Source organism: Rhinolophus sinicus, chromosome 6 (assembly GCF_057876585.1).
Source record: "Rhinolophus sinicus isolate RSI-liver-muscle chromosome 6, RSI-T2T, whole genome shotgun sequence".
NCBI classification, from domain to species: Eukaryota; Metazoa; Chordata; class Mammalia; order Chiroptera; family Rhinolophidae; genus Rhinolophus; species Rhinolophus sinicus.
In genome coordinates, this window is record NC_142506.1 from 11,604,333 (window position 1) to 11,622,355 (window position 18,023).

Consider the following 18,023-nt stretch of genomic DNA (forward strand, 5'->3'; position numbering starts at 1 on the left):
CACTCAATATTATGTTGGTTTCAAGTGTACAGCATAGTGGTTAAACATTTATTCATTTACAAAGTGACTCCCCCATAAGTCTCGTACCCACGTGGTACCATACCTAGTTATTGTAATTTATGGGCTCTCTTCCCTATACTGTAGTTTACATCCCTGTGACTCTTCTGTAACTATCAATTTGTACTCCTTAATCCCGTCACCTTTTTCACCCAGCCCCTCAACGCCCCTTCCCTCTGGCGACCATCAGTTTGTTCTCTGTATCTGTGGGTCCCTTTCTGGTTTGTGCTGACTTTCTTTTGGTTAAAAATGCTGCTCTGTTCTAGGTCTTGTGTTTCTGTGGCACAACCTATGCCAAATCACTCAAGTGATTGTTTGTGCTGTTTTGAAACCTAACTCTAAGCTGCCGGGTGCCGTTTCATATCCCACAATTGAGCCCAGACCTAGAGCAGGGCTTTTCAAAGTTCTTTTCTGAAATGTACATGTGTAGACTGTTATTGGGACAGTTGTGTGGTTTTGTGATCTACCTGGTTAGAATGGCTATCCCACCTGCTACATTATTTTGAGGGGTGGTGCCTTTGAGTCTTTGAAAATAGAGACTGTTTCTAATCCTCTGTGGCTTTCGTTATTCTAGTTCCATGGGAAATGTATCACAACGTCTGGTTTTAACAGTAAGGGACTGAGTCAGGAGGGAGCAATTCTTTATAATGGTGTATCCATGTGCTTACTTAATTCTATTTAGTTATTTTATATGAACTCTCATTTAATTCCGTGTCACGGATAGCTCTCACGGCCTGAAGTTGATTTAATTGTTCCTTATCTAAACGTCCATTTCTTTCTTTAATGTCTTCACGGCACTTCAGTACATTCTGTTTCCTCTGTATGTTTCATTAATTCCTCAGGATTATGAGTTTCCCACTAAGCCATCCATCCATCCATCTCTGCTCACTCAGCAGGCATTTGCGTGCTAGCCATGCTCCAGGTACCGTGCTAGATGCTGCCCACACATTTGAAGATGTGTGGGCCACAGTCCTTTCCTTCAGGGACTTAGTCTAGATGGACAGACCTCTGCGAAACCCGTCCCAGGGGAAATGTGATCTAGGGGCTGTAAAGAGGGTAGGGAGGACGCACAGGTGGGAGTGGAGTGGCCCAGGTGTTGTCCCATTAGCATGTTTAGGGAGGGGATCCATAAGGTGACCAGATGCTTTTGCATGGTCCGCTTTGATGCTGTGACAACTGTGCCTTGTCTGTTTCCTCCCAAGAATTTCTGTGGACTTTACAATTTAGCCAGTGGGAACAATATGGTTTAAGTGTGTTGGCTCTTGGCTTCTGGAGTCAAATCATAATTCTTAGCCTTGATCTCCTGAGGAGTGAGCTGAGCAGCACTGTACGATTTTTAGGAAGCTTTTCCGGAATAAGCCCAGAGTGGTGGTCCATGTGTTGTGATCCAAGTGCTTTGCATTATTGAAAGAGAAACTTTCCTGATATTATCAGATAAAGGCACCCCATGTGTATGATCATTCCTGAGATGTGAGTCGTTGAAATGGAGTAAGAGCCATGGGGAAAACTTACAGCTCTCGGAGACACAGAATTTGAGCTCTTAAATAGGTGTGGTAATTGATACCATTCGCCTCTTTTTTTATTTAAAGTTACCTGAGTGTCAGCAATAACTGTTCTGAATAGGGCAGAAAGGTAATTGTCATAGCAAATTGTCCGTTTCATCTCTGGTCATCCATGATTCTAGTTATATCAGGTTCTTAACTAGCGTTAAGTTCTTGTAGAGGAATTACTTATCAGAGTTACGCTGGTATGTTATTAGCATCACATACAACAAAGTTCAAAATGCCTGGGGTTTGTTCAGAAACAATGCGAAGATGATGCCTTAGTCAATTCGGGCTGCGGCAGGAGGACCACCATAGACTGCTTGGCTTCCACAGTGGAAATCTGTATTTCTCACAGTTCTGGAGGCGGAGAGGTCCAAGATCAAGGTGAGGGCTCTCTTCCTGATTTGCAGATGGCCGCCTTCTTGCTGTGTCCTCACATGGCAGAGAGAGATCATATCTGTCATGCCTCTTCTTATGAGGGCACTAATCCCATTCATGAGGGCCCAGTTACCTCATGACCCAGTTACCTCCCAAGGGCCCCACCTGCTAAGACCCTCACATTGAGGATAGGGCTTCCATATACGAATTGGGGAGGACACCAACATTCCAGTCTATTGCAGATGGAGAGCAGCTTTCTTTCATGCTTGTCATTTGGCAGTCAGGTGTGTTCCAGCACACCTATGGGATGGGTGTATGAGCCGAGGGTCTCATGCTTCATATAGGGAGGTAGGTACCTGGGAGCCCTCGTCTCCTGGTGAAATTTGGACTGGGAGAGGGCCACGGTACCTGCCTAGTCTGGGCTCGGAGCTGACCCCAGAGCCCTCTTTGGCAGAGTTGCTGCTGAGCCCTCGTGTCTTTGAATTTAGTTTTTGCTCAGTGCACAGGGAGATAGGCTCTGTTCATACCCAGTCTGTCTGTGACTGTGTTCTTTGTTTTTTTTTGTTGTTGTTTTTTTGTTTTGTTTTTTTAGCTGACTCTGCCTTTAATGGCACATGTGTCGAGAAGAAGGAAAAACATCTTTCTGTTCTCTTTTTTGTGACTTTATTTTTAAGACTTTTTAGGACGAAAACTTTTAAACACACATGCCAAAGGAGACGGAATAATATAATAAACCCCCATTTACCCATTTCCTGGGTCAACAACACTCAACTTTCTGCTATTCTTATTTTCAGACCTGCATACCCTTCCTACTTTGTGTGCGTCAGTATCTTCAAGCAAAATGCAGGCACTATATTATTTTACCCATCTTAACTTACGCAGGCACCACTAATAGCTTCGGCCTTAAAAAAACAACAACAACAAATACAGAAAACAACCCATAACCACAATACCGCTATCACTTCTAACAAAGTTAACAATCACTTCTTAACTTCATTAGTCTGCATTCAGTTTTCCCCAATTGACTCAAATGTCTTTTACATTAGTTGGTTTGAATCAGAATACAAAATCCTATCGCTGTATTTTTGGTTGATACGTACTTAAGTCTCTTTTACTGTAATTAACCTATAACAGCCCCTTCTCCTTTGTTTAAATGCCATTACTTGTTGAAGAACTCACTGCTTTCTTCGCTGGCTGCCTCCGCCCACATTTTCCCTCTGGAATGCTGTTGCCTCCGATTTCCTTCTGATGCTTCAAGGCCCAGCTGAGATGCTTATCTTTCTCCAAAGTCCTCCTGTCTCTCCCTCCCCAATCAATAGTCTATTGCTTGGGTTTCATTGGTCCCATGGTGCTTTATGTCACTATTATAGCACATGTCACTCTCCAAATTGTATGATGGGTGGTGGTAGGTCTCTCTCTCTCTCTCTCTCTCTCTCTCTCTCTCTCTCTCTCTCTCTCTCTCTCTCTCTCTCTCGGACACACACACACACACACACACACACACACACTCATAGACAATTCAGTGGTAAATTCTATGAAGGCAGAAATCTTCATTCTTCACCTCTGTCTTTTGCAAAGCAAGTCTATGCCCCAGCTCATGGTGTAAGATGAATATTTGTGGAGTTTCATGGACTCTGACTGCTGTCACCTGTGTTGAGATCCCTCCCTGTTCTGCTATACAAATCACGAATGCACCTTACATTTACAGATGCTGTTATTACCACCATGAAAAGCAGCAGAGACTGAGAGGGAGCAGACGGGAACATTTGCTTGCCGTGCTTCTCTAAACAGCGACTTTTTTCTTTGCTAATGACGCGTTTCTTTAAAATGAAAACTGTATGGGAGAAGAGGGTCAAACATTTACAAATAAGTTAATCATTCATTTGGCACAGATTCTCATCCTCCGGATTTTATTGGCAGCTGTCGGCAGGAATGCTTCAGGCCTTTCCTTCCTTTCTTTGGAGCGAAGGCTCCTCTATGAGCAGCGAGGTCAGCGGTGACAATACACGCATTACCCTCGTGTGGGGTAGCAGGAAGATATTTCCAGAAGCATCTGCCCAGCCGTGGGAGCTCTAAAATGTAAATAACCCCAAACCTTGCTGCTCTGCCTGAGAGTCTGTGATAGTTTCCTGCAGCCAAGTCATTCAGCCGCCTCCTAATGGGTACTTGGGGGATCAGTGAGTTAAAATGATGGAAGTTTTCAGCATTCGTTGAGTGCATGTTACTTCCAGTGGTTCTGTAGACTCTCCTCAGCATCCGCACAGAAAGTCACACGTGTCTCTCCTAAGAGGAAAAGAGGTATTTTGATGCAAAGTAAATGTTATGAAGGCCTGTTTTGTTGTTGTTGTTGTTGTTGTTTTTGTAAGGATAGCACATGTATTCTTTTCCTTGATGTTGTACCAACATAATTGTAATGAATAAAACTTATAAAAGACATAACACATGGAACGTTATTAGCCAGCCATCTTACTTCAAGATGTTAGACGGAGCCACACACTGCACTAGGCATCATTGCGAGCTGGTGCCTCTCTGTACAGTCCCCGACCAGCTCTCCTCGCACAGAGAACTCCTTGTTGGCACAGGAATTGAGCTAGGCTTCCCCATCAGATCCACCTTTCTGAATTCCTACCCCAACTCCTCTCCCATCTGCTGAGTGCGTGTGCCCCATCCATGCATTCCATGTGTCTGGGCACAGAACTGAGTATGTTTTGGGTTTCAGTTAATCAAATCCTTTTGAAAGTTACCCGAAAATGGACAGATAACTCAGAATACAGGTGATCTAGGTGAGGCAGAGTATTCATCGCAATCAATACCTAGAAGCACTACCGATAGCAATTATTACAGGTCAACTCTCCATTTCTGAAAGATACACGGGTTTACAGTTTTAATGTATCCCCTGGAGGTGGGAGGAGGAGATGGGTATGTGAGAAAGGCCTCTAGAGTAAAGAAATACTTCCCTCTCTGTTGAGGGGCATGCTTTGGTGTGCCTGTGATTGTCCTTCTTTTTGTTTCCTTGTGCCATTCCTCACAGCCCAGTCAAGGATGGGAAAGGGAACATTGGACTGAATTGGTGAGACTGTTGAATTTCTTAGATCTCAGAAATGTGGAACTTATTCAGAGGAAGCTGAGTTGTGCTGCCTTCTCACACAGCCTTCATCTTAAATTGTGCACAGACTATAGGCAGCTGTGACCAAATAGGGGTGCGTGTGTGTGTGTGTGTGTGTGTGTGTGTGTGTGTGATTTAATATTTGAAGAGCCCTTAACTAGACATCTAGATTTTGGGTGTCTCTCTGCTACTACTTACCTGTGTGACTTTAGATTATTCTCATAAGTTTTCTGGCTGTCAGTTTCCTCATCTGGCAAGTTGGCCCGTGAAATCTCGAATGTCCCTTCCTTTAGTGAATTAACAGGGAAATGCTGGGTCTCCTGCCTACACCCTGTGCTGCTCACCCATGGAAGCCTTTGCTAACTGATACTCTAACGTGCTGTTTTTGTAGGAAGGAACTGTGTTTTTCCTGTGTATTGTGGAAGGAACGCACTCCCTGCATGTAGGAATTCCAACAGAAGATGGTATGGAACTGCCCTGTCCCATACTGTTAGCCGCTGGCCACATGTGGCTGTTCATAGTGTAACCACTCAAAATGTGACTGAGCTGAACTGAAATGTATTTTCCCGTGAAAATTGTGGCTTGCATTATATTTCTCTTGGACACTGCTGATACATAGAAGAAATTCTGTTCTGGCGAGGAAATTGGAATAGATGTTCTCTGGGCCCCATCTAATTATTAAAGAAGTTGGGATTCTGAGTGGACCGGGAGGGAAGATAAGGAGAAGGGTTCCCCTGAGGTGGTTGAAATGGGTGGAACTAGTCAGGAAGGGGCTCTAGGGGGAGGAGACTTTTGAACTGAGTTTTGAACTTGCGGAGTGAAACTCTTTTAAGGAAAATAAAAGGGACAGAGTCTGAATCTCTGACAGTCAAGTGGTGGCGCACCTCTGCCCCCTAAGAGGAACGGGGGCCTGGGAGAGAACCACAAAGCCTCCCTCTAGGACGGACTGTGTGACAGCTCTAAGACAGGAAAGAGTGAAACCCAGGAAACAGGAAGATACTGTGTCCCCTAATCCGGGAATCAGGGTGACCCAGGTTCTGTGCATTTTCCTATCTCTGAACCCCTAGGATGATTTAGCAAATTCTTCCTGCGCGAAGGTTTTTTTCTGCTGGGTGTCAGCTGGAACTCTGTGACCCAGTGGAGACTTATGTCCCAGAATAGCTGAAATAACTGCTTTTCTTGTGAAAGCTTTCTCATTGTTCCTTATCTGGTCTGTGGTTTCAGGGAAGGGCTCTTCTGTGGTCAGGAATCGTCAGCAGCCTTTATTTAGAAGGTAGAGCTCTAGAGAAATGTCTTTACTGGAACTCATTTCCACCTGTAGTCATCTATGGCACGAAATGGCCGTGACGATTGTGTTGAGTAGCTAGAGTCAGATAGAACAGTTCTGTATAATGTATGTGAGTGTGCTCAGTGTGTGTTCAAGAAATGCTCCTTGAGGGGGCATGCCATACTCAGGTTCTCATTTTAGACTCCCACATGTGACCAGCTGGTGTTATCAGCTTACTTTGTGGCATGTTATCAGCTTAAGCCAGATGTCCTTTTGAAAAAGCCTCTTGTTGCCTGGTGCTTTCATACTGACATCCTAGGAGGTGGCCTTTCTCAGGTTATAATTTTAAAAATTGCTGTGTGCGTGTTTAGGGAATGACTGTGCAATTGAGAAGGCAGAAAGTGGTCTAAAGATTTGGCTTTGTTAGGTAGGTTTGATTCACCAAATATTTGAAGCCAACATTTAATGAGCACTTAACTTTGTGCCAAGCACTGTTCTAAGCACTTTACGTGTCTTACCATATTTTGTCATGTATAATGTGCACTTTTTTTGTGCACTTATCTCCCGGTCCACTCAGAATCCCAAATTCTTTAATTTGTGAGGGAAAAATAAGGATGCACATTATACACAGGTAGTACTAATACCGTCTCTATGTCAATGTTTTTAGTTCTTTTATTTATGCTTATGAGTTAAAAGTGTAACTCTAGAAATCAATAATGATATCTGTATGCAAAATAATACCCTGGAATATGATAATCGGTTTTGTTGAACTTACGACGAACTTGCAATGATAAATAGTTCTTGGCCTTCTATGATGCGTAAATATTGTATACGTGTTACTTGTACATAACATTTTTTGCACCTTGTGTCTGTTCTTGTGTTTTGTAATTATTTGTTACATAAAATTTCTTGTACCATAATATGTTAAAAAATAAATGCTGAAATTCCTTTATAATACAAAATACAAGTACCTAAATGGAAACACATAAAAATTTGAATTAAAACGAAAGATTTTTTCCCCTGAAAGTGTGGGCCAAAAACGTGAGTGCGCATTATACACAGCAAAATACGGTAGCTCATTTAGACCTCACAAGCCCATGGGGTAGGTCACTGTTGTTTCCATTTCACAGATGAATGCACTAAGGCAGAGAGAAGTAGACTGATGTCTGTCCCCAGGGTCAAAGGCTAGTAGTTGGAAGAGTTGGAATTGGAATCTACGCCCTAAACTATCGATAACTGAGCACCTGCAGTAACTACCAACTACTTGCTGGGCCCTGGGGATGGACGTGGAGTGGTGGGTAAGTCACATAGTGTGACTTTGATGCCAGGCCACACCTCTTTTCTGAGCGTTAGTTTCCCCAGCTGTAAAACAGACATCCAAAGCCTGCCCTGCCTACCGTTGGCAAGAGATTTGTTTTTCAGGATCAGTTACCCTAAGGCAGGGAAAGGTAGCACTAACGTGGGGAGGAAGCGTGGGCTGATGGAAGGCTGTGCATGGCTTTGGTTTGCAAATGTCAGCAAAGGGGGTGGAAATGGGGGGCACAGTATAGGGGGTGAGGGGACATCCTGTCCTGGCCTAGGACATGGTCATGATTTAGTCACGTCAGGCACCAGTCTGCACCATATTCTCAGGATCTGGTCCCTTGTCACTGCTGTGTGCTCTAGCTGGAGTCACTGCTGCCATCAGCAGGAAGCAACAGGATGGTGATTTCACAGCCCTTTACACATAGTGTCTGCACAGCTCCGGCTGCTGCGCGACACGGTTTGGTCACGGTGTGGGGAGACCCCGTTCCACTTGCTGTCTGTTAATAAGGTTAATCACACAGTGTTCGAAGTGAAACTGGGTGGCTAAGCTCTGGGTCTTTTCCGTATCTGGGATGTGGTCTTAAATTTGATACTGAGAGATTCCATCCTGAGACAGTGCACAGTATTTTCCCCCCAAGCACAAGAACTCATAAAATCCTGAGCCCTTAACTTTCTGTGACTCAACAATGAGAGGGCATCGCATCCTTTCTTTGGATTATAGTGCTGGGATCCTTTTGAGATCATGGTGATAGGCCCTTCATGACTGAAGGTGAGTGTCTCAATGATTCCCACTTAGTACTCAATTCTTACTCAGGTGCCGATAGTTGGTGAAGGGTGGTGGATCATTAGCACGAATGGGGCACCTTGAGAAATACCAGGCTTTGTTCTAGGGGGGTTTTATATATGCCTTCATGTCCATCCTCGTGACAGCCTTGTGAAGTAGGTATCAATGCCCTAATTGTATAGCCAGAGGCCTGCCAGGGTCATGTGGTTCTCATGAAAGCAGGGAGGAAGCATGCCCGGCTCAGCCCCTGCTCCCTCTGTCCACTCTACCCCAGTGAGGGCATTCTTTAGGTAATAGCTGCTTCCTGCTGATAATGTTAGTACCTCTTAGAGGTTTAAGTGCTTTAGGGCAAACTTTTTCTGTAAAGGCCACAGAGTAAATATTCTAGACTTTGAGAGCCATGGTGTTTTTGCCGCAGCAGTGCAGCTTCTGCTGTGGTAGAGCGAAAGCAGCCATAGGATACAGGTAAATGGATGGACTTGGCTGTTTCAATAAAACTTTATTTACAATGGATTTCGATGTACATGACCTTAAGCCATGATCCTGTGTTCTGTTATCAAATATGTGTCTGTTTAGTTATATTTCAGAAAACTCATGGACTTGCCTCAGTTTTACAACTGACCAGGTAGGCGATATGAAGACGTGAGAAATTACAAGTATTTATCTCTTAGTACTTTTGAAATTAGCTAATACATGATAATGGGGATAGAAGGAATGGTAATGGTTCAATGCATACACACACTTTTTTTGTGTATTAGAACCTGCTTAATTAAGTATAAAAACTGGTATCTAATAAAGGCCAAACAAAAAAATCCTGTTACACGAAAGACCCTAGATCTAGATGTATTCCAACATGAATTGCATAACACATATGTAAACCATAAGTAATATAAAAATGTAGATGTAGTCTGAGGTAGTTTTTGAAAATGTAGATAAATTCCTTCTATTTAAAGAAGGTAGGTGTAATGGTGCAGATTTTTTTTAACCATGTGGAAAATAGCTGTTATAAAACATGTTTATTTAGTGAAAATAGGTGATACGAATTTTTCTTCAAGGTACTGGGTAATAGCTTTCTAATGGCTCTGTTCAGTATGGAAGGCTTAAAACTCGGGGACATTCAGTTTTTTAAAGCATTTGAGAAGCCCAGTTTCCAACATCCGAATAGGGCATACTGTTTTCTCAGTAGTGGTTTAAGTTTTAAGGAATCTGGCCATTGGATTTCATGCAGGTTTTCTAAATTAGGAAAGTGTACATTTAACTTGCTTTTAAAAGTCAGTGGGAATGTAAAAGATACCTGATCTGAAGATCCTTTGAGAAACTCCAGGACTTAGTTATTCTTGGTGACCCGGGAAAATATTTTTAGAAGACTATGAAAAATGTCCTACTTTCTGATCATTTATTCCATTTATTTACAAAGAAATGCTGATTAGATGTCAGCTATAGTCATTGTTACTCAGTTTCCAGATCATAAACTGTTTAATGTGTAATTGACAGAAGATGAGATTTGTCCAGCTATTGAGTTAAAGGGCTGAAGCTTGGGAGCTCAGCCTCCATAATGTTACATTGGGAAGAAAGGAAGAAAATTGATTCCTGGTTTCCTGAAGGATTCTAAACAAGTTAAGGTTGCACCTTGGTCCAGGACTGCCTTTAAAAAGAAAGTGAAATAGTTGGTTTCTTTTTTAAAACCTCACTATGTATTAAGTGTATTTTAAATAGTTCATTTTTCCCCCCTAAATGGACATACTTAGAGGAGAGATAAGGAGAGAAATACAGCAGCAGCAGTTGCAATTTATTTGCATTAGTAGCTCCTGATGAAACCACAGTCTCCTTTGAAACAGGGTGAGAGTCAAGGACCTTTCTGGACTGAAAGAGCAAAGGTCTTTGTGTTATCACTCCGGCCGAGGGTGGAGGAAGCTGGGTGAGGCTTTTGTCTGGGAACATGGACAACTGTTTCCATCACCAAATTAAAAGGCTCCAAATAGTAAAATGCACATGGTCATTTTTGCTTTCTGGGCACTCATGATAAAGAGTTTAAGTCAAGGGCTTAACATTGAAAATCATGCTGAGCTTTAACAGAAAACGAAACTTGGGGAAAAGAGTTACTGAAAAAAAAGAAAAAAACCAGCTTGGTAACCCTGAGTGCTTTAAGCTTGTGAGGTGGTGGTGGACACACATTATAGCTGCTCCTAGATCAGTGTCATTGGGGTTCTTGGGGGGAAGAACAATTTCACTGTCCACCCCAGTGTGTGGAAGCCAGTGTGTGGAACATGTATTTTGACTCATGAACCTGAGAAGGTCCCTGGGCAGGTGATCTTTTTTCCCCTTTGGTTCCCCAAGACCTATCACAACGCCAAGTTCATAGTAGGCCCCTAATACATGTTTATGGCTGAATGACTCTGCATGACCTATTTGACTTTATTCTGTTTATGTAAGCCAGACATTTTCTTAGAAAAATGACAAGGGGTGGACACACTTCCATAAAATATTTTAACTCATTTTATAAAGTTATTAAATCGTAAATGGATGACTCAAGTTTCCTCATCCTCATTTGAAATTGTCTCCTGGTTTCTTCCTAATATCCGGCCTGTGGGGTTCAGATGTCAAAGCCTTGCTCACAGCAACATTTTCCAGTTTGACATTCATTCACCTATTAAATTAGGTCTGTTCAAGGGACTGGAGGTGGAAATAGCAGGTTAAATATTTAGACATTGGTACTATGTAGCCAAGTTAGAGACTTAAATGTAATTTCCTTTTTCCTTTCCTTCAGTGAAAAACATCAATTATTTTTATAGGATGCTAAAATTAAATTTTGGTACTATGAAAATCAGGCAGTTCTGGACTTGAATGGTGAATGTATCAAGATTCTGTCCTTTAAAATCCATTGTGTTATGAAGTAGGTGTGAACAATTTGTTAATACGAATGAATTTCTTGGTGAATGAGCATTCTGCTGTGGTCAAGAGCCCTGTAGCTGGCAGTTGATCTCCGGGACTTTGGAGGACCAAGATAATTTCATCTGTAGCTGAGATCAAAGAAGAGATAAGGTTGCCAAGGAAACCAGAATGCTACAGACTCATGTGGTGCTCATGCATGTAAATGTGGTTTGAGCTTTGGGAGCTCTCCCCCCCGCCCCACACACACACAAATGATAGCACGTGAAAAAAAGCAATACCCCCGTGCCCAGGTCTTAAAGGAAATGACCCCGGGCTCAATGTAGCTCAAACTGTGGGCTTGAGGGGGACATATTCTGTCCCTCCTTTCTGTGTATTGAAGCATCAGTTATGACAGTGTGCTTCCATTTGGGTTATTGGATTGTGGAAATGGGCCATGGGTCATCTCTTCAGTATGCTTTCTCTCTCTCTCTCTCTCTCTCTCTCTCTCTCTCTCTCTCTTTCTCTCTCTCTTTCTCTCTCTCTCTCACACACACATACACACGTCACAAACTTTAGTAACGTTTTTCTGATTTTTAAATTCTTTGTACAGAATTTCAAAAATAGAAAAATGATCGTCTTACAGTGTGTAAAAATTACCTGTAACTTCACCTTCTGGAGATATTTTCCCATATATACATATATGTATACACATATATGTATAGAATCTATGTGAATGCATAATGTTTAAGAATATTTTATATGTTACATATAAAATCTCCACATTTGGGGTACAGATTACAAAAATTTTTTTACAGACTTTTTTTGGGGGCAGAGGGGAATATTGGGGAAAAGTGTGCTTCTCCAGGGCCCATCAGCTCCAAGTCGCTGTCCTTCAATCTAGTTGTGGAGGCACAGCTCAGCTCCAAGTCCAGTCGCCATTTTTCAATCTTTAGTTGCAGGGGGCGCAGCCCAACATCCATGCGGGAATTGAACCAGCAACCTTGTTGAGAGCTCACGCTCTAACCAACTGAGCCATCCGGCCACCCCTCCGGAAGCTCAGTGGCAGCTCATTGTCTTCAATCTAATTGTGGAGGGTGCAGCTCACTGGCCCATGTGGGAATGGAACTGGCAACCCCCTTGTTTAGAGCTCACACTCTAACCAACTAAGCTATCCAGCCGCCCCCAGATTTTAATTTTTAAATGATCATATTGTAACCATTTTTTCTCGGCTGTAGAAACATGAACTCATAGGAACATATAACTGTTTACTTAGAGCCATTTCCCCACTGTTGGCTATGCCTTTGTTTCTACTGTTTCAGTATTATCAGTGGTGCTGCTGCAGGCACTCCTGTACATCTTTTTACATGTCTCATTTCTCTAGGTTAGAGTCCTAAGGTGGAATCACTGAATCAAGGGCACGAGCCTTTTAAAGGCTTTTGTTCTCTATTGCCAAATGCTCCTTTTGGAAGGATTTGGCTAGTTAGTATCCCACCAGTTGGTGCAGTGTCTCGTTAACACTGGGCATTACCAATGTTTTTTTCACTCTGCCAATGTTACTGATCAAAGATCCTTCCTTATTTCCCCTTTTCTTTTTGGTGGTTATAAGAACAGAAGGTGGATAGCAGCTCTTTTGGGTTGAGGAGTTATTGTACAGATGCACTAAGTCTGTTACGTATATTTAGATCTCACAACAGCCGACTGAAATGGGTTCCACTGTCTCCCCATTTCACAGATGAGGAAACTGAGGCTTAGAGAAACTGGCCATTGACTGTTTTCAGATTGTCTTTAAAGAACACAGATGAAAAGTGAGGCTGTCATAAGAGACTTGTATTTCCAAGTTGGGTGAGTTAATGCGAATGGTACAAGCTGAGGAGGTGTCTAGAGACTTAATAGTTTTAAAGCTTAGCTGGGCCCACTGAATATGAATTGTTGCAAAGAAGATGGGAATTAGCTTAAACTGTTTGAGAAAGGTAAGTTAACTTTGGGCTCCTGTTTAAAATTGACGGGTTTTTCTTTCCAGAGTTTAGGGTCCCCTCCCAAGGTTTTGGGTGTGTCTTCTTAGCACTTAGAGCTTTTGCATATTAAAAAACCTGCAGCGTGAGTCATAGCTTTATCTATTGTGATTGATTCATTACAAAAAGAAAAAACAAAAAACTTAAGCTGTGCTGAGCTCAGGGCTTTCCTCTCCTGCCTGCTTTCCAGTCCTGTCACTTCCACCATCGAAAGCATGTACTCTGCACCTGCTTCATTTCAGTTTAAACATCTTTCCAGTTAACTGTGCATTTTATGAAACGCTCAGTACTTGAAACCAAAACACATGGTCGTACTTCTGGAACTACTTCCCGTTTAACTTTTTGAGACTTGCTATTTATTGAAACCAAAAGCTAAATAATATAACTCTTTTTGCTGGATTTGGCTGCGACTGAAAAAAAAAATTCACATTCATGCTAACGTATCTTCCTTCTCAATAACTACAATTGGAAGGAAGAGGGAAGAAAAAGAGATTTACCCGCGAGCAAGCCAGTTCTTTTGTCGAACATTCAGGGCTCATACTTTCTCAATTCTCTTCTGCTTGTTTCTTTTCCTTTTATCCCTACTCTGTTCTCTCAATACTCGTTGGTAAAATCAGAATTCATTCATCTTTGGGTGGGAAAACACTAATTCAGGATGCAGCTTCTTCATTTATTTATTTGGGCCATTTGAGCTCAGGAAGTTACTAAACTAAAGGGTGTTTAGAGTTCTGCCACCAGACCAGTTTTTTGTCTATTTGTCCATCCAGCCATCCATCCATCCATCCATCCATCCATCCATCCATCCATCCATCCATCCATCCATCCATCCATCCATCTTCAGAGCTTTCTACTTTGAAGTGTGTTGCTAGGTAGGCATTGTGGGAGAATGGTACATAAGGCAGGGAAAGAACTCATGTTTATTGAGCAGTTCTATGTTCCAAGACCAGGTCTGAGTGCTTTCTATATATTCTTATTTAGTTTTTGCAGCAGGTGCATGAGGAACACTGTTTTAACCATTCATTGCAGGAACTGAGGCTCAGAGATCCCCGGGACTTGCCAAGGTCATGGTTATTTGAACCATGTTTGTTGGGTCTCACCTTTTCTCCTACTCTAATTAACACTTCTCCACTTTCCAGTGGAAACGCTCAGTGTTTTCCCCAACGTGCTTACAGGTGTGTGTGACAGAAGCCCTCGTAACTGGCCTCTAGTGGGCCTGCTGGCCAGTCACTGCTGTTCTCCGTCCCACAGTCTGGGGTGGAGGATTGTGACCACTCTGTCCCCTGTCCCCCGCAGCATCTGCTTCATCCAGATGAGTGCTGTGCTTACTGGTCTGTTGTGTTTTTTCTCCAGAGTTTGTTTTTGCCACTTGTAGTTGCTTTTGTAATTATGTAATCTGAATGAAATATATCAACTGATGAAATTTGAGTGTGAAAAGAAGTTTTTCTGAAAAACTACATTAGGTGTTTTGGAAAGACTAGCAAAACAAATTATTTTTAAGAATTCCTGTTGTTTTCGGTGTGGTTGAGATGCATCAGTACAAACAAAGAGGCGCTTGATGGTAGTTAAAACCTAGGGGGAGTCTTTTCTTTGTAAACAGTGAAACTCTCCTTGAAGGACCCTGAAATTGGAGATTGAGGTGTGTGGTTTTTGCTAGAAAGACCATGGAATTCCAATCCACAGATCCACACTCAAAAGAAAAGGCCTTGGCCCTTCGTCACAAGATTGATAAATGAATGTTTTATGTAAACGTAAGTTGTTTAAGGTGTGTATGTATAATTTCTGAGTCCTTTTCTGCTCTGACTTTGGAAAAAAATCAAACAACGATCACATCAGACAGGATAGTCTTTCTACTGAACCAGCGTGAATGCATTTCTTAACATCACCTCCAGCTGCTTGGTGCGAAATAGGTGGGAAGGTGATAGAACAGTGAGTGGGCTGGTGGCGGGGGTTTCTTAGCTCAGCTTGACCCACCTATGGGCTCTGAGACCCTAAGGGAAACCATTCAGTTTCCTCATCTGTAAAATGGAACGAACAGCTCCTATCAAGCACTACAGTTGGGGGAGTCCAGCTAGTGAACAGTATATGGGAAAGCACCTTTCACATAGTAGGTGCTTATTAAATGTCAGCTGCATGTGATAAGCTCATCACACTGGTCTCTCTTTATGACGTTTACCTCATTCACTATTATGATGATTAGTTATTGGGGCAAGAAGTTTAGCAAAGCTCTATTAGATTAGGCTTTCTAGATCCCAAGTTTATGAACATTTGGACAACAATGGTCTTAACATTATTTAGAAGAGAAATCTCAGCAAGTTAGTGCTATCAGGAAGATTGTGTCTAATAGTACGTACGTGCTCCCACAGCAATTTTGAGGAGCTGTTTACATACTTCCGTTGTGAGAATTTTACATCTTTATTAAAGCACGTGTTCCAGGACTTCTGCTTACCAACACCTTCTTAACGTAGCTCATTACTAGTTATGCATTTGAAAAATAGAGGCCCTTTTTATTGTTGTTGCAATGCATATTTAATACTTGTCAGTTCAGCCTTTTGATGAATTCAAACTGGCCTCCCCAGTTAATGAAAATTCTTTACCTCATGGGGACTGTTTCTGTGTTTCCAAAATGATCTTTATCATTTGTTTGCTTGTAATGTTCTAATAGTAATTAGTAGTGATTAAGAAAACCATCCCCCTCTGCTACCCATTTTTTTGGCCTCAGGGTCCTTGTCACCCCCCTGGGGCCTGACTGAAGTGATAGGAAATACCTATGTCTGTGATGGGTGTTAATTTTAAAACTCTGAGGTTATTAAAAGGAAAGTGTTTGGGGGGGTATTTGAGCGTCATGCTTGAGTGGTGCTAATGAGCTGTGTGGCCCTTTCTTTGCTCTCAGAGCTCTGAGGACACACAACTGCTCTGAGACTGTAAGGAGAGCAGGGGTCGCTTACCCCATCACAGACCCTGCAGTGTTGCAAAGGGCATGGATCCCCGCTGGGGAAGGAACTGGAACTGGAATGTCCCAGTGAGGTCCCCTTTCCTGTTTTAGATGGGACTCTTCTCATTCCAAGCTTATTTTTGGATGATTTGGGCTTCCTTTGAAGCTCCGTTCAGCAGCATTACTAAATTCTAAGGCGGGGCCAATTTTGGGTAGTGGATTTGATCAGACAGACAGTTGTGTGTCCCTTCTTAAATATACGGTCTCCCCTGATTGAAAAGAAGGACTTAAAATTTGATGTCAGTGTTCAAGCTTCAAACCTGTGATAGTCACGAAATTTGAAATGTCTTTGGATCTTGTTAATCATAATCAAAAGAATTATGATTAACATCTTTATTCGGTTTATTGTCAGAGGCTAAACATTCTTCGGACGCAAAGGATAATTACCATAAGAGACGTCAGTGTCTTCTGTTCTGAAAAGATAGAGGAGTCATAGAATTTTATGAGAAGGAGGAGACCTCGCCGGGAAAGATTCTCCGATGATCCTGACCATGGGCAGTAAAATTTGGGATGCACTGTCTGGAATTAATCTGCCTTCCGTAAACTACCAAACCAGTTTCACCTCCTTAATTTATCTAACTTGTGTATAAGTCTTCTATGAGAGTGGACGTTGAGGGCAGTTTCAGATTGATGTGTTTTTCTGTTCTCATAGCAGCATTCGCCCCTAGGTACCTGGGTTCAATAAATGTCTGCATAAAATCAATGAATGAGCAAGTGCGTATATCCAAAATGTAGCTGTGACACCAGCCCTTTAACTGTTACGGGCAGATCACCCCTTCACTTAAAAGACCCAGCAGCATCTTTTATTGCATTGGAAAGACTGGTGAAGTCTTTTGGAAGGGTTGGGAGATGTGGCTGGGAAAATACTTTGGAAAATATACAATCAAGATATCTCATGGCATATTAAAAAAAAAATCTTAATAGCAAAAAAAAAAAAAAAAAAAAAAAAAGACCCAGCAGGAGTTTTGCTTTGGGTGAAGATTCTGAGGTCCAAATGTGACACAGAAATTCCGTTCCTGCCAGGATGTGAATGGAGATGACCACCTGTTTCCTGCAGGCCTCAGCATGAACCAAGGGTGTGCAAACGCGCTAACCCCCACCTTCCTGCATTTCTGCAAGTGTTTAGTGCTCATCTTCCGGTGCCAAGGTCCCCAGCAGCTCATGCTCATCGCAGCCCTGGGCTCTGCTTCCCCCTTCCTGTGGGAGAAGGGTCCCCCTGGGGTTGCACCCCCTGCCCCAGCCCACTCAGGCATCTCAGCCCAGTACGTCCTTCACTCGGGATTGGCAGCGAGTGTGCGCATTCTTGAAGAATGTCACCACCTAAAACCTCCTGTGATCCATCCCCGTTTCCCTGTTTCCTTTCACAGAATGTATTGTTGGGAGGAACTAGATTAATAAATAAATGCGTTTTAAAATCTAGCCATCTTAATCTGAATTCTGTTTTGAGGGAACAGGACAGCTCTTTAGAAAAGCACAAACAAGTGCTCTTGCTTCAGGGGAGACAGTTCAGGATCCGGGCGCTTACGCCTGTGGCTTTAGCAGTACCGCCGTTTCCTGACCTTTCGAGGTCAATGTCTGACTCGCTGGGTTGGTGTGATACCAGAGTGGGGAGACCATGGACGAGGCAGAGCACACAGCAGACGATTCAAAAATCTTTCCTTCTTTAGCCATTTCTGTGGACACTGGAGGAAAATCCCACCATAGTTC

General features: G+C 42.6%; 1 protein-coding gene across 16 annotated transcripts in view; it reads left to right on the forward strand.

Annotated features, from left to right (window-relative positions):
• The window catches only part of MTSS1 (MTSS I-BAR domain containing 1), a 150,764-nt gene that overhangs the window by 63,197 nt on the left and 69,544 nt on the right, over positions 1 to 18,023 (forward strand). The gene's annotated exons all lie outside the window — the stretch shown is intronic.